This window comes from Oryctolagus cuniculus, chromosome 11 (genome assembly GCF_964237555.1).
Source record: "Oryctolagus cuniculus chromosome 11, mOryCun1.1, whole genome shotgun sequence".
Taxonomy (NCBI): Eukaryota; Metazoa; Chordata; class Mammalia; order Lagomorpha; family Leporidae; genus Oryctolagus; species Oryctolagus cuniculus.
Genome location: NC_091442.1, coordinates 92858092 through 92874539, shown reverse-complemented (window position 1 = coordinate 92874539; position 16448 = coordinate 92858092). Strand labels below are relative to the sequence as shown.

Below are 16448 nucleotides of genomic sequence, written 5' to 3'. Positions count from 1 at the left end.
AACCAAGAAAGTAAGGATGGGCCCAAACTATCAAGTACAATGAAAGAAAGTAGAATTAGTCTGACAAATGAAATCTAGAAAAATGCTAAGATAGAATGAGTCACCATTTTTAGCATTTAGTTGCTTAAAAGAACTCTGGCAGCTCAAGGTCTCCTCTCATTCCCCCCTTTTACCCTCAATTATGCCTTTGGAGATAAACTTGAGTCTGATTGATCCTTTTTTTAGATTTCATGATGCTAATTGGAGAGAGGAGTCTAATGAATCAGGGTGGGAAAAAAAAGAAGTTAATCTATTTAGTCAAGGGCTTGGGAAAACTAGTTAGAAGAATATGAATGGGCTAAGTCATCTTTAGTGACAGAAGGGAGTGGTGGGTGGGAAATAAGAAGCTCCAGCAGTAGTTAGGAGAATGGCAAATGAAATGGAAAAAGAATTCAAAATAGGGTCCTCTTTACACCTTCTAAGGAATGCAAATGGAATTCCTCATTGTGTGTGTGTGTTTATCTGTGCTTTACTTGGGCTTAACTCATTCAGCCTCAACTGAATTACTTGGAAAGCAATGTGGACATTTGATATTAGACAGTGGATGAACCTGAGCAAGGACATTTAAGGTACAAAATAATCCTTAGAGTGCTAGTGCCGAGCTCCTGGGTGAGCAGAGAGCTGAGGAGGCACAGAACCAAGCTGGGCAGCCCCAACCTCCCATTGTTACTGGTTTGCAGAGTCCCAGTCCCTAACCTGGATCAACCCAACCATCTGTTTCTGTGGGACTGCTCCCAAGTTACCAAATGCAGTTGGAGAAAATTGGCTCCAAAACAAATTTATGATTTTCAAGCTCAGCTGGACCATCAGTGCTGCTCAGTGATTCTTTTACTTACCCATGATTGGTTCCCTTTCCCATTCTTAATAACAGCTGTGCCAATAATTTATCCTTAGTATTCAGGACTCCAACCCACTCTCTCCATTCATGCATTCATTCAACCATTCATGGAGCCCTGAGAATATTTCAAACACTTTTGCAGGAACTTGTCAAAGATTTTTTTTTTTTTTTTTTTTTTTTTTGGACAGGCAGAGTGGACAGGGAGGGAGGGAGGGAGGGAGAGAGAGAGAGAGAGAGAAAGGTCTTCCTTTGCCATTGGTTCACCCTCCAATGGCCGCCACGGCAGGCGCACTGCGGCAGGCGCACCGCGCTGATCCGATGGCAGGAGCCAGGTACTTCTCCTGGTCTCCCATGGGGTGCAGGGGCCCAAGTACTTGGGCCATCCTCCACTGCACTCCCTGGCCACAGCAGAGGGCTGGCCTGGAAGAGGGGCAACCGGGACAGAATCCGGCGCCCTGACCGGGACTAGAACCCGGTGTGCTGGCGCCGCAAGGCGGAGGATTAGCCTAGTGAGCCGCGGTGCCAGCCCAAAGATTGTTTTTAAAGTTTCAAATTCTTTAAATCACCTCTCGTCAAAAAGGAAAAGTCTATTTTCCTGACCACTGGATCTGTTCTGTCTGTTTGATTTCCTTTGGCCAGTAAATGTCACAGACATTATGTTACACTACTTTTAAGCAAGGTTTCAAGAGTCTCTACAGCTTTCTCTTGCATTCTTGGAAACTTGAGACCACCAAGCTCTGAAAGCCCAGATCTAGCCTCTTTGAAAGTGAAAAGCAAAATGAATGGAGACAGTCAAGTCATCCATTACAGCTTAGCCTAGCCAGCAGCCTACTCACCAGCTGAATGCAGACACCTTCGGCCAGTCCACAGAATTAACTATTATTGGTTATACAGCACTTTACTCTGGCTTGTGAATTGCTTTCCTGGTTCATTGTACCTGAGCTCACAGATCTATGTACTAGTCAAGTATCTTCTATTATCATAAAAAAAAAAACATTAAAATCTTAATGGCTTAGCATAATAGAGACTCTTTTTTTTCTAAATATTATTAGTTGCTGATTGGCTTTTTCAGGTTGTTGTTCAACATAGTTTATCATTTAGGGACCCAGATCTCTTTCACTTTCCATCTCCATTTTCCCTGAGTTCTCAGACTCCCTTTTATTGAGCCAGCAAATGGAGGAAGGAGGCAATGAAGAGGAGACGGGAAAAGAAGATGGTGGGCAATTGTTAAGAATCAAAAGTGAGGGGCCAGCACCATGGCTCACTTGGTTGATCCTCCGCCTGCGGCGCAGGCATCCCACATGGGCGCCAGGTTCTGAGACTGGTTGCTCCTCTTCCAGTCCAGCTCTCTGCTGTGGCCCCGGAGGGCAGTGGAGGATGGCCCAGGTGCTGGAGCACCTGCACCCATGTGGGAGATCAGGGTGGGGCACCTGGCTCCTTGCTTTGGATCGGCATAGCTCCGCCGTGGCAGGTGTTTAGGGGGTGAACCAGCGGAGGAAGGACCTTTCTCTCTGTCTCTCTCTCTCTATCTGTCAAAAAAAAAAAAAAAAAAAAAGAAGTGGAAAAAAAAGTGAAATACAATACTTCTGCCCTCATTGTACTGCCTTGAATTCAATTATATGGCCACATTTAACTGCAAGCATGCCTAGGAAATAGTCCACGTACCTAAGAAGGAAAGAAAATGGGCTTCAGTGAACATAGTCTCTGCAACTGTGCATCCTTCTGGTCACTCTTTTTTCCAGGCATTAATGCTCTCCCCAGAAATGGCAACCCAGCAAGTCTAGCTCAACTAAGATCCTTAGGCATGTGCAGTCCTTTCCTGTGGGTCTCAGAGAGGTTTCATAGAGCAGTAATTTATGTGCTGTGAGTGGCAGAAAAGGAAGAGGAATATTGCGATAAAAATTGGCATTTAGGGAAAGATTGGAAGACACCCATTATTCATCAGTCTATAGCAATTCTGAAATTCTACTGAGTCAGCGGAATTTCCCCTTACACTGCACTGGAGGAATGTCCCAGATCAGACCTATTCTCTTCTCCAAGAAGGACTCTCTTGTCCACTGACCCTTGCTCCACCCTCCCTGGAAGGGCCTTTCGTCTTCATTATTCTCCGTGGCTACATAGTAAATGGGGTTTTGGAAATACCTCTCTGAGGACTTTATAGTTTTGCTAAGACATTTCTGCTGGGGCAAACTTTGAACATTAAACTTGTATTAAAGTTAGAAGTGAGATACACAGCAGACCCATACAATGGCAGATGTCCTAAACAGCACTCTGGCCTCAGAATAAGCCCTTAAGGCATGCGGATCCGGCTGAAAAGCCCATGAGAGTATTTCAGGCATGGAAAGCCAAGACACTCTGGCAAAAAAAAAAAAAAAAAACACCTAAATGAAAGATCTCTGTGAGTGAGATCCCAGTGGAAAGAACGGGTCATCAAAGAAGGAGGTACCTTTCTCTGAAGGGAGGAGAGAACTTCCACTTTGACCATGGCCTTGTCTAAATATGATCAGAGTCGGTGAACTCAGGGGGCTTCCATAGCCTTGGCAGCTCATGACAAGAGCCTAGGGTGATTACTGATGCCATAAACAAGAGTGTCAATTTGTTAAGTCAACAACAGGAGTCACTGTGCACTTACTCCTCATGTAGGATCTCTGTCCTTAGTGTGCTGTACATTGAGATTTAATGCTATAACTAGTACTCAAACAGTATTTTTCACTTTATGTTTCTGTGTTGGAGCAAACTGTTGAAATCTTTACTTAATGTATGCTAAACTGATCTTCTGTATATAAAGAGAATCGAAAATGAATCTTGATGTGAATGGAAGGGGAGAGGGAGTGGGAAAGGGGAGGGTTGCGGGTGGGAGGGACGTTATGGGGGGGAAGTCATTGTAATCCATAAGCTGTACTTTGGAAATTTATATTCATTAAATAAAAGTTAAAAAAAAAGTTTGAAAAATCAAAGACTTTCTATTTTTATGTCAATCTCACAGGTTTTTGTCGGGCATCACAATTTTTACCCAACATTAGATGACTTATGATCTATTTGCATCCAGTCAGTCTCGATACTAGTAATCCAACAGTGTTTCCTCCATGTCATCATCCAGCCAGCATATTTCTTTGCATCTGTGCATTTCCTCAGTACCTTGCTTTTATATAATTTGTTACACGTTAGTGGCAGCTACCTTGAGACTATAGAAATAAGAATTTCCTTAAGCAGAATGTTAGTATAAGTCCGAGTCTCTTATTGAAATGCCAAATCTTACTGGACCTCTGCTGCTCAAACTCTTAGTTTTGTCAGTCACTATTTGAGAAACAAAAGGACTCAACTTTCCCAATTACCGTAAGATCACTGCTCTTCCTCCTTTGCCTTTTTACCTGTGCTTGAAAATCAGCCAATTCTGGCCTGATCTCCATTTTTTCATGTAGTACTTAAGATGGCAAATAGTGGTCAACACACCCTCTCCCTTTGTCTTGTTTAAAGAATTTCCCCAACCAACAAAGTCATGATCCTTCAGAATCTAATTCCAAAACCCTTCTCCATATCACACACTCCACTACTTACCACATCCATCAATCCCATCTATGGTCCAGGCCTCTGAACTACTCCCATTTCTCAGGCATGCCATGAACTTTGACACCAGGCCATTGCTTTGTATATCACTGGTCATTAGAAATGATGATATAATATTAAGGTTCAGTTTAAATATATCTTTGTAGTTATCCACAACCTTACCCTATATCTAGTAACTTATAGCAAAATGAATGTCTTTTTCCTCTACTGTCCCACAGCAATTTGCTTTTAATTCTAGAATATAAAATCATACTATGGTTAGAGTGTTAATATCTCTTTCTGTTCATTAATCCACTTCTTTACTATTAGTTACTAAAGAACAAGCATTTGGGAGCCCAGATCTTCGTATTTCTGGTGCACAATATAAAACATCTTTAAAGTTTATAAAAATTAAATATATACATACAAAGCTAACATTAGTCTAGTCAATTAAATCATTCTGCCCACCAACATCTCACCAATCACCATGGCTAAAGCAAGTATGCCACAACTTATCTTGACAGCTAATTCAACCAAAATGACCAAGCCAGCATGGGACAGTCTAATCATTTTGTACTGAGAGAATCATTCTAGTTTTTTTCAGAGTATTAAAAGACAAAAGTTCCTAAGAATACACAGATTGCCTTAAAAAGCTAATGCACTCACCCTGTCCCCAGAGAGCAGGCACTTTATTTTATTCTTGCCACCAAGACAAGACTCACTATCTAATTGTATGCATCTGTCTTGAAATTATTTATAAATATAGACTATTACTTTAAAAGGACAATTTTTGGTAGCTGTTTAAAACTAACTCATTTAAATGCATTAAATCCTGAAAATGTAATGCAATTTCAATGCATGAAATCATTGAAAAATGCAGAGAAGCATAGAAAAATGGATATCTTTAGAATATTCTAGTTCACATTGCTTTGGATTTCTGCCCATGACACCGAGTTCTTGAAGAACATATAATCTTGTAAAGTCAAAGATATGTATGTAAAAGACTTTACTTTTGTAAAGTCATAGATATGTGTATGACACTCTATGACACATCCTCTATTTTCTCCTCATATTTTTTTTTAATAGTATCCTGAATTTTAGTGGAGTTCTGTGTGCTTTCTGGATGTGTTTTTCTACTTTTTTAGATCCAGAAGGAACCTAAAAATCATACAGCCCAATTCGTTTACTTTAATGATATTCCAAAAGGTCAAGCAACTTGCTGAAGATTAAGCAATATGAAAATAGCAAGATTAACAACCAGGTTTCCTGAACGCACTAAAAATGGAACATAGTAAAACTAACATTTACCAAAGAGGTGCTAGAATCTGAGTTCCATGCTCAACACAGTATGAATAAATAATTCTACCACATACGGAATTGAGAAAATAATATGTGCCCAACAATTCCAGTTCTTACAACAGAAATGTCTTACAACTCCACATTATTTTTTAAAAAAAGTTTATAAATACATCTATGTATTTGATAGGTCATTTAAAAGTTCATGGAAAGTGAGCATTATTTTTAATTCCATTTTTCAACAGATGCTGGACATTAACTAGTGGATGCCTAAGTTAAGTGAAATATGACTCCTTAACTAATGTTCATGCCTAACTATCAATAATGAAAATTTTGCCATGCCTGACTCCCTCAGATGCAGCAGTTACTTTTTTCTTGGTGATTTCACCACTTCCTTCCATTTAATTACTTTGAGGATTAACTGTGGGCAAATGTATTCCAATAATAGGCCAATCTACAAAGAACAGGAAGCTTTCCTTGTGGTCCCAAGGGAAATTTAGTGCTTCCGACTGTAACTCTGCATTACAGCTCTCATGTTTCTTTTAGCCCTTAAGCCATGTGTGTCACCTTGCCTGTCTGAGTGTAAAAAAATATGTCACGGTTGCACTGTTTACATGCTAGCATTTGTACACAATTTCTGGCAGGAGTCAAGATGACTCTTCTTAATCCAGGCCATACAGGAAGCTATTTCTTTCCAAATCAAGTCATTAATGCTTAAACAAGCAAACACTGCAGCCAAGACAAAAATCAATTTGCAAAAAGGGGAGGCTTTTTTCCAAACACTCCAGCGGTCACTGGGGAAAGATGCTTTTACAAATCTGATGCTTGAGAGTATTACAGTATTAGGCTAGGTTGATCCTATTTTTCTAGTTGGATTTATTTTATTTGAGAGTCAAGGTGATTAATAGTGTTAAATACTATCAGCACTGTTTTCACTACCAGAAGAAATACTTTTTCTTATAACAAGCATAGGAATCTATCAGTGACCTTCATTTGACCTCTTGGCCACATGTGTCTGGTTATCTTCCAACAGCTGAATTCTCTATGACAGTGGTGTCCAAACACTGCTGCACATTAGAGTCATCTAGGGAACTTCTTAAAGCCCAGTGACCAAAACACACCCATCCCAATTAGATCAGCATATCTGTGGGGTGGGAACTGAATACCAGTATTTTTTAATCATCCCCAAGTGACTGCAATGTGCAGAAATATTGGGAACCACTGTTCCACAACATTTCTGATTCATGTAACTTTTGGGTTATGGACTCTCAAAAGGAAGGATAAGAAGGGATTATCTTTCTCTACTGTGACTTTTAGATTTGTAAAATCAAGAAATATTAAAGATATATGTATTATTTCAGGGATATATTTACTAAAATACAGAGAAAATATATCAAGGGTCATGAAACAGTCTATATCCTTTGATGTGCCCATTTTAATGTATTAGGGCATAATCAAAAATGCAAAGACATATATAGAAGTGTTGATTAAATTTTAAAATTATAGTGTCAAAATACCATATATTAATATATATTATATACTTATATCTGAATATATATTATATATTTATATTATATATGAATATATATTATATACTTATATAATATATGAATACTTATATAATTATATGTTACATATAATTATATAATATATTCATTAAATTATATTAATTAAATTTAAAATTTATGAATTTAAATTTAAATTGAATATGAATATATTATATACTTATATTAAATATTATATATTATATACTTATATTAGTATATAATGTATATTATTTATATAATATTTATATATATTAAATATATATAAGCATATTATATACTTATATTAAAATTTAATTATGTACTTATATAATATATATTCATATAATGTAATGAATTATAAAACAACTATGAAGAACTATGCTTTAAGCGTTTTTCATAACACAATAAAGTACTGTTCATATAATATTAAGTACAAAAACATCACATGTTATGTATACACTATGAACATATATAATATATATGGGTATATGTCCATATATTTGCACCAAATATATGTATATTTTATACATGATTTATGGTACATTTAAATATATATACACATATATATGAAACAAACATATCAATGCCTACATGCAAAAGATAGCCCTATAAATTAACACTTTAAGTTAGAAACAGTATTTACTCTGGACAGGGTAGCAGGGATGAGCAAAAGGAAGGGAGATTTTCTTTTTTTGCATATATTTTGTTTAAAAATGTTATTGTATATTTTACTAAAATATAAAATAAATAATTAAAACAAACTAAAAAGTAAAAACTTATACATACAGCAAGAAAGGTTCACCAAAATATAAATGGAACTTCTAATTTATTAGAGTGTATTTTTTTGTATTTTCTGTTCTGTTACACTTTTTTCTGTTTTTTTTAACCACTTTTTTTACTAAGCATCTATTATTTTATAATCTAGAAATAAAAACATTTGCTCTAAGAATAGATTATTAGACAAATACATCCTCAGGCTTGAAAGCATTGATTTACATTACAGAGACATTCCTGCCTCACTGGCTAGGCCAAGAAAGTAGGTTTCTCATTCAGTTGTTTCCACCAAGGAGTCTACATGCATTTTGAGAATACTATTCAAATCTTGCTAATTCCAATACCATCTTGCCTTTAACCTATTTCAAGAGTGCCTTTCCCAAAGCAATCAACCTGCATAATTTGCAAGTTTAAAAAAGGAAAATTCAAACTGAAGAGACATCTGAACATTTTAGACAGTCGAAATACTCCCACAGCTGAAAAATCAACATATTCTTCACATGGAGCAAATCATGATAAGCACCTACCAAATGAGTAAAGTATAAATTATAGCACAATTGTGTCACATTGAAACTCAAATGGAAAGCAATTCCTACACATTTTGGAGGGGGAAATAGGGAAGCGCAACACATAAAGGGGGGAACTGAAGATGACCACAAAAAAAAAAAAAAAAAAAAAAGGTCAGGAAACGTCCAAAGAAATCCCACAGGAGCTAACTGGCGTAACTTCTATCAAGGATACGGAACTGCAAGGATTTCTAATAGAACACAATTTAAGGAGATGAAAATTCTTTTTGCTTGTGGATTTACTTAAAATGTGAAAATGAGGAACTAATAAAATCAGTCAAGAGGTCAAATCCACCACTCTGAAGCAGAGGTTCAGAACCTCCATAAGTTACTTCAGTGAAGGATGAGGTTTGTTGAGAAAAATGTGAACAAATGAACCACGTTATTGTAGAAAGGAGTGTTACACAAAAAGACAGGTGGATTCTTCAGGGGTTAAAAAAATTCATTTCAAAACACACCAGGATGTTTTTGCTCTACTAGAAATCCCAAGAAATTACATCCCGAATCTTGAATTCAAAGAAAAATCAGTACATTAAAAAAGATTTACTGGGGGCCAGCACTGTGGCACAGTAAGTTAATCCTCCCATATAGGTGCCAGTTCTAGTCCCAGCTGCTCCTCTTCTGATCCAGCTCTCTGCTATGGCCTGGGAAAGCAGTAGAATAAGTCCTTGGGCCCCTGCACCCACATGGGAGACCAGGAAGAAGCTCCTGCCTCCTGGCTTCGGATTAGCTCAGCTCTGTAACCGCCATCTGTGGAATGAACCAGCAGATGGAAGACCTTTCTCTCTCTCCCTCTCACTGTCTGTAACTCTATCTCTCAAATAAATAAATAAAATATTTTTAAAAAATATATACTCTACTGATATAATTGGTGTTGTAATAAAGTTGAAAGTTCTAGAGGGTTAACACTGTAGCAGTGATTTGCAGTTTCATGCAATAGTTCAACACAAGGGTTAGAGGAGTCGCCTACCAGGCAGAGACTCAAGATGCAGGAATCCGCCCATCCAGTGGCCACACTATTTTCTGGTGCCTTGGAATTTCCTACTTCTATCCATTGGTAGGTTAAAGAGAAGGTGAAGATGATCACTGGTAGAAAAAAGAAACCATTTCTTCTGCTTGCTTTCTTCAATGGACTACATGTTCATACCCCTACCTAAAAATATGTTGAAGTTTATATATCTAATGTGAGAATATTAGGGGAGATTAGTAGGTCCTAAGGATGGAAACCTCATGAATGAGATTAGTGCCTTTATAAAAGAGACCCCAAAGAGCTCCCTCACCTCTTCCACCATGTGAAGAGATGAATCAGAAAGTAGTCCTTTACCAGACACAGAATCTGCCTGCACCTCGGTCTTGGATTTCCCAGCCTCCAGAATTGTGAGAAATTTCTGTTGTTTATAAACAGTATTCTGTTATAGCAGACCTAGTGGACTAAGATATATTCCATAGCAAGTGGTTCTACCTAGATGTAGCTCCAGATGCAGACATATCCTAACGATGCCATATTAAGGAAGGGGACCACAAATCTTTGATTTCCAGTGAGCTATCTTTACCACAGATGTTGTAAGTATCAGTGGAAGTTTTATTAGAACTTCACTTCAGGGGCCAGTGGTGTGGCCTGGCACATAAAGCTGCCAACTGCATCCCATATGGGCGCCAGTTTGAGTTCTGGCTGCTCCACTTCCTATCTAGCTCCATGCTAATGTACCTGGGAAAAGCAGCAGAAGATGGCCCAAGGGCATGGGCCCCTGCCACCCACATGGGAGATCTGGAAGAAGTTCTGAGCTTCTGGCCTCAGCCTGGCCTGGCCTTGGCCTTTGGAATCAACTGGGGAATGAACCAGCAGATGGAAGAGCTCTCTCTGTGTCTCTCCATCTCCCTTTGTAACTCTTTCAAATCAATCAATCAATAAAGAAGGTCACTTCATAATGGCCTACACTGAACCTAATTCTAATTGTATCTATTTGCACTAACTGGTAATTGGTCTATAAATAGATTATCTGTAAATGCTTTTAGGTTCAAGCTGGACTTTAACGGTATTGACAACAATTTTCTCTGATTTTTATGAAACTCCTTTTCTACCCAAGATTCTAACAGTACAAAGAGGAACATTTGCCTCTTTCAGTGTTTTGCTCCCCATTTCCTGCCAGAATTTGTGGAAGATTCCCTATTCTTTTTTGTCTTCCTCATACAAACTCATGTCACCTGGACTAGTTTTTACACTTGTATAACTTTTATAACCAATAATACGTGGTTGTCAGACAAGCCATATACTTTGTTTCCAAAGTTCTGTAATGGCTATTATATATTGTATCAGAGTTGTTATCTTAGTAATGGTCACTCACGTTCTCTGTATTTTAATGTATTTATGATTCTCCTTCATTGTAATAATGTCATCAGTCATTCCATACTTGTATAAATAAGCCTCATAACTTCTTTCCTCCCTCAAGTTCTGCTTTGAAAGCAGTCAAATTCCACTTGTTGCAAATCCCTAAAACACACGAATGCCACGAGGGACGGCTGCTGGGCAAGAGTGTAGAAATGGATCCGGTCAGACCCATTACTGCTACTGGAAAAGCACATGTCCTCCTGAGGGTGAGTCACACATTAAGACCGGTCTATTTTTATATCTTGACTTTTATAGCCCAGATGAATCTGGTATAACTTTATTATAATAATTTGAACCCTATTGTCTAAGTCCATTACCATACACTGCTGTTGAGATAGAAGATGTTTGGTGGTATGGAAAATATCTAAAAATATTATCTTTGAATGGTGACCAAAAAAAAACACAAAATATTTTCTATTTCTGTAACACAGGCAACTGTTCTCTATTATAATACCCCCATTTCCTATCAGTGTCTAAGAAAATAGAATACCTAGATGTTTCTTTGATTTGCGTTTGGCTCATGTATTTTTGCAAGAACTGCAAGCATTTCTCAAATCTTTTTGAGAGAGAGAGAGAGGATCTGCTGTGATCTGTGAACAAACTCTTCAGAGGCACAAAGCTCTGATTCTGCTTTAAGTTTATCACAGAGCTCAGTAGGAAGTTTGTTACATCTGTTATTAGGTCTCTATTGCAGGCCATGTTATGGCCATCATTTCCTAAAATATTCTTAAAAGATCATCCTCATTAACAATATATAATAATCCCCCGTGACACTGTGTTATAAAACAAGGTTGCAATGAGGTATGGAGAGGGCTACAAAAAAAAAAAAAAAAAAAAAGTGAAGCCCTTTCATTGTAGCAACCCAAATTTTAGAGTTAACTGCTAAGGTACAATCTAAATATTGCTATGCTGTTAACACAACTGTAAGGAATACTGATTCTCCAGGTCGGAGTCTATTCATTATTACCTCCTTATTATCTGCCATCAATTTTGGTCTCCTTGATTACATCATTTCAGTGTTTGAGGTTGGAATTATCTTTCACTCGAGCCACCTGAACTCAAAAAAACCTCTCAATGTCACCAACTTTCCTTATTTTAGTTTCTAATCATAGGACACTGCATCTATATAATTTTGTCCATGCTGTTATAGGTTTTCCCACTTCAGAATGTACCAAGTGGAGTTCTAGTCTAGCTAAATTATAACAGTGTGAAAATACCATCATCTTTTCTGACCTGTTTATAAAGACTGCAATGGGACAGCTATAGAAGTCTCTATTCTTATCAGCAATAGGGTATTATCTGCTCAATATAATACTAATGATTTTTAAACATAAAATCAGTTCTATCATGCATTTAGAGCCATTGCTTTATAGATTAGTTTGCTGGGTAGAACATTTCCAGGGACCGCTGTTTATTGCTGATAAATATAGCTTGCTTATTTAAGCTCTTTACCTTGCTCTAACCCTGCTGAGAGATCTTCTGAAGCAAGAAGCTTTAGAATGACATAGGCAGGTAATGTGCTGAAAGCATTGGACAACCTCTTATTGGAGGCACCACGATCAGATAATAAAGCAACCACTGTAACTCAAGGTCAAATGATCCTTAATCTAAAAACAATCTCTAAATGACATAAGAAGGGCTTTACCCTTAACATCCACTGCATTTGAGGTCCTATTTCATCTCTGCAGAGTAAAGTCAATAATATGAGAATCATGAACTGAACAGGATTGCAAATCCTCTTATGCTACCTGCTGGAAATTAAGTGAGTGGGAGAAATCATTGTTTCAAAATTTCAGTAATGCAAAGAAATGAGAAAATAGTTCATAAAGTTATGGTTCTAAACAAACAGTGGCCAAATAACGTTGTTTGATAGGAATTGTTTTCTCTGCTTGCTTCCTGAATTCTCCATTTAACATTCTAGAAAGCCATTCTGATGGAAAATATGAAAGATATGCAAGTTAAAATTGCTTATTAATCATGTTTTACAACTGGATAACTAAAATATTTTTATTCAAAGGGAAGCTTCCTAACTCTATCTATACTTTTAACTCCCCAAATTAAATTCAGCAACTCACATTTTTGTATTGAGTTTTATGCCTCATAATACTTTATGCTGATACATTATTTAATTGTAGGAGTAAGTATATAACTATTTGAATAATTTAAGAAAAAATGAGATTTTGACTTTCATTTGCTGGAGAAAACGATTTGCTGGGTTTTGTTTCTCAAACTTTAACAACATCCTTAGGTTTTTGCATGCACATTAAAGTGCAGATTCCAGTTCAGCAGATGTGAAGTGGCACTCAATAGCTTGCATTTCTAACAAGCCACCAGATGATGCTAGTTTTGGTCCCAAAGTCACATCTTTAGTGATAAGATTATAGAATTTTTTCATTATTCCTACAGAATTTCTGAAGAGAAGTGAGAAAATGTATTTTGTAGATTTATTTCCTGATTCTCTATTTTCATTTGAATATACAGCATTTTTTAAAAAGCAATTAAAGAGCATATGATTTTTTCCTTGGAAAATGTAAGATACAAATGCAAAATGATCATCATTATGATTTATACTAAGCTTTGCATCAACAGCCAATACACCACCTATTAACTTATGGACTACTAATTTAATCACCTAGTGAGGTCAGTCAACAAGCAAACTCCCCGGATTGTTGAAGAAATGCAAACTTAAACATAACCAATCAAAACAGTTAGGTTCTACTGAATAATTCAAAAGCAACGGAGTAAAAATCCTGTTTTAAATTGGAAACGCACTCAAAAGGACATTTTTTTCCTTGTTGAGCTCAGAAATCAGTGTATTTACTTAAAATGCTGACTCAGACCTTGGATAGGCCATTGACTTCACCAGCTTTTAATAAAACTCTGAGGGAAATTCCACTGCCATACAATGAAATTCCATTACGTATGACTTATTTTGGGCTCTGCAACTGATAATAAAACATATCAAAGAGAATTCCTCTTCATTTGTTTTTTTAACCGGAGGCTTGGTTTTTGTATGACTTATTGTATTATTCCAGGAGAGTGCTTTTACTGAAAAGTATTTTTAATTGTGTTCTTCAAGAAGTACTAAAAATACATAAATTTTGTTAGAGAAGTTATGTCAATGTTTTAAAATTATATATTTAGCAATTATCAATTAGCTTAATAGCTTCCATAAATATTTTGCTATTTATTTATGGTGTTATGATGCCAAGGAATAACTTTATGGTAGAAAAGACTGATTTTTCCACAGTCCTGCTCAGTTATCATCCAGCGTATATTTCTATGTGAACTGTAAACTAATCTTTCAATGGTTGATCAAGAAACACTGCTAAGAGTCTAGAAGAAATCATATACATTAAAGAAAAAAATTCAAGTTCAATATTTTGGGTTCTATCAGTAGCCATCATGGATGGCTTGATGTTTGTGGCACTGTTTATAAAATTAATTAACATTGGTAATAAGCTTTACAGTTAATGGAAGTTTCTCTTAACAATACCCTATTTGACAGGTAAGAAACACACAGAGCTATGCTACCTAGAGCCCCTTCAAGAATGACCTTTTTTCCCCTGCTGCTGGGAGTGCCAGCAGCAAAAATTCTCTAGCTAGTCACCTCTTCAAGCATCGTGTCAGCTGCATCCTTCCCAGAATGGCTCACATCCAATGACAGAAGCAGGGGTACAGAGGTCTAGGCTTTTCAGAATAGCATAGGACTAACCCAAGCTTGGATTTTCCTTCACCCAATTCTGATTTTGTTCCCCTGGTTTTCATAGGTGTGCCTCCCCTAATGATTCTGCATACTAACACCCTCTAATAGTTTGCTTAACCAAACTTGGCATAATAGGCATTTTCACCTTCATCTTAATGTAGGCAAACAGGCTGCAAGACAGTAAGTGGATTACCAAAGGTTAGGCAATTTGAGTTCCTCTCATTACAAAGCACCACTCCCCTACCATGAGACTTCCATCCCTATGGTCTTTCTGAACCTTGACATTGCTTTTACCTGTACTTCAGGAGATGCACTCAACTTAAGAGAATTTGAGAGGCCTTTACATATTTTTTAAAGATTTATTTTATTTGACAGGGAAAGCCACAGAGAGAGAGGGAAAGACATAGGGAGAAAGAGAGATTTCCCATCTACTGGCTCATTTCCCAAATGGCCGCAATGTCTGGGGCTGGGCAAGGCTGAAGCCAGGAGCCAGGAGCCTCCCCCAGGTCTCCCAAATGGGTGCAGGGGCCGAAGCCCCTGGGCCATCCTCTGATGCCCTCCTAGTCACATCAGAAAGGAGCTGGACTGGAAGTGGGGCAGCCAGAACTCGAACCAGCACCTACATGGGATGCCAGTGCCACAAGCTGTGGCTTAACCCACTAAACCACAACGCTGGCCCCAATAGGCCTTTATTTTCTAAAATATTTTGTGACAGATATTCCTCTCTTATCTTTTTTCACCTCACCGCTACTCTAGGAGCTACAAAGGAAACTAGTAAACACTTAACCCAACCTCTCTCTTAGATAAAATTCAGAATGTCATTGTCCCTAGGTTGCTTGGTTGCAGGGGGAAGGGCGGATGCTGAAGTAGAAGAGCCTGGGGCAGGGACTACAGCAAGTATAAATCGAGACAGGGCCAAGGTTCAAAGTAAAATCAGATTTCAACAGTTTGTACCATACAGAACATAAAGTGTAAAATACTGTTTGAATACTAGTTATAGCATTAATTCACATTGAACAACACATTAAGGACAGAGATCCTACAAGAGGAGTAAGTGCACACTAACTCCTGTTGTTGACTTAACAAATTGACACTCTTGCAAACTGTTGAAATCTTTACTTAATATATACTAAATTGATCTTCTGTATATAAAAAGAATTGAAAATGAATTTTGATGTAATGAATCTTGATGGGAAGGATGCAGCTGACACGATGCTTGAAGAGGTGACTAGCTAGAGAATTTTTGCTGCTGGCACTCCCAGCAGCAGGGGAAAAAAGGTCATTCTTGAAGGGGCTCTAGGTAGCATAGCTCTGTGTGTTTCTTACCTGTCAAATAGGGTATTGTTAAGAGAAACTTCCATTAACTGTAAAGCTTATTACCAATGTTAATTAATTTTATAAACAGTGCCACAAACATCAAGCCATCCATGATGGCTACTGATAGAACCCAAAATATTGAACTTGAGATTAACTCTAGTTAATCATAATTCTGATATTATATTTTATGTGAAAATATTGTTAAGAAATCATTACAAAGATTTGCAATAGCTAAAATTTTAAATGCCAATTATGTTTTGTTCAAAAGTTTTGGAAAATATGGCTTGCATTTAAATATATTTAAATATATTTCCCAAAAGCACATGTTTGTTGATATTGGAATAAACTTTGTGAGAGAAAAGAAAAAAAAAAAAACAAAGTAAAATCAGAAATAAGATAAAGACAAGAAAAATGGAACATGAGTGAGGGTGGTGGCCAGGAGGAAGTAGCA

At 37.3% G+C, this 16448-nt stretch overlaps 1 long non-coding RNA gene across 1 annotated transcript in view; it reads left to right on the top strand.

Annotated features, from left to right (window-relative positions):
* The window catches only part of LOC103348343 (uncharacterized), an 84771-nt gene that overhangs the window by 42728 nt on the left and 25595 nt on the right, over positions 1-16448 (top strand). Inside the window, exon 5 of the long non-coding RNA XR_007919524.2 lies at positions 11036-11180. This is a non-coding gene — a long non-coding RNA (uncharacterized lncRNA). The remainder of the gene's footprint in view (positions 1-11035; positions 11181-16448) is intronic.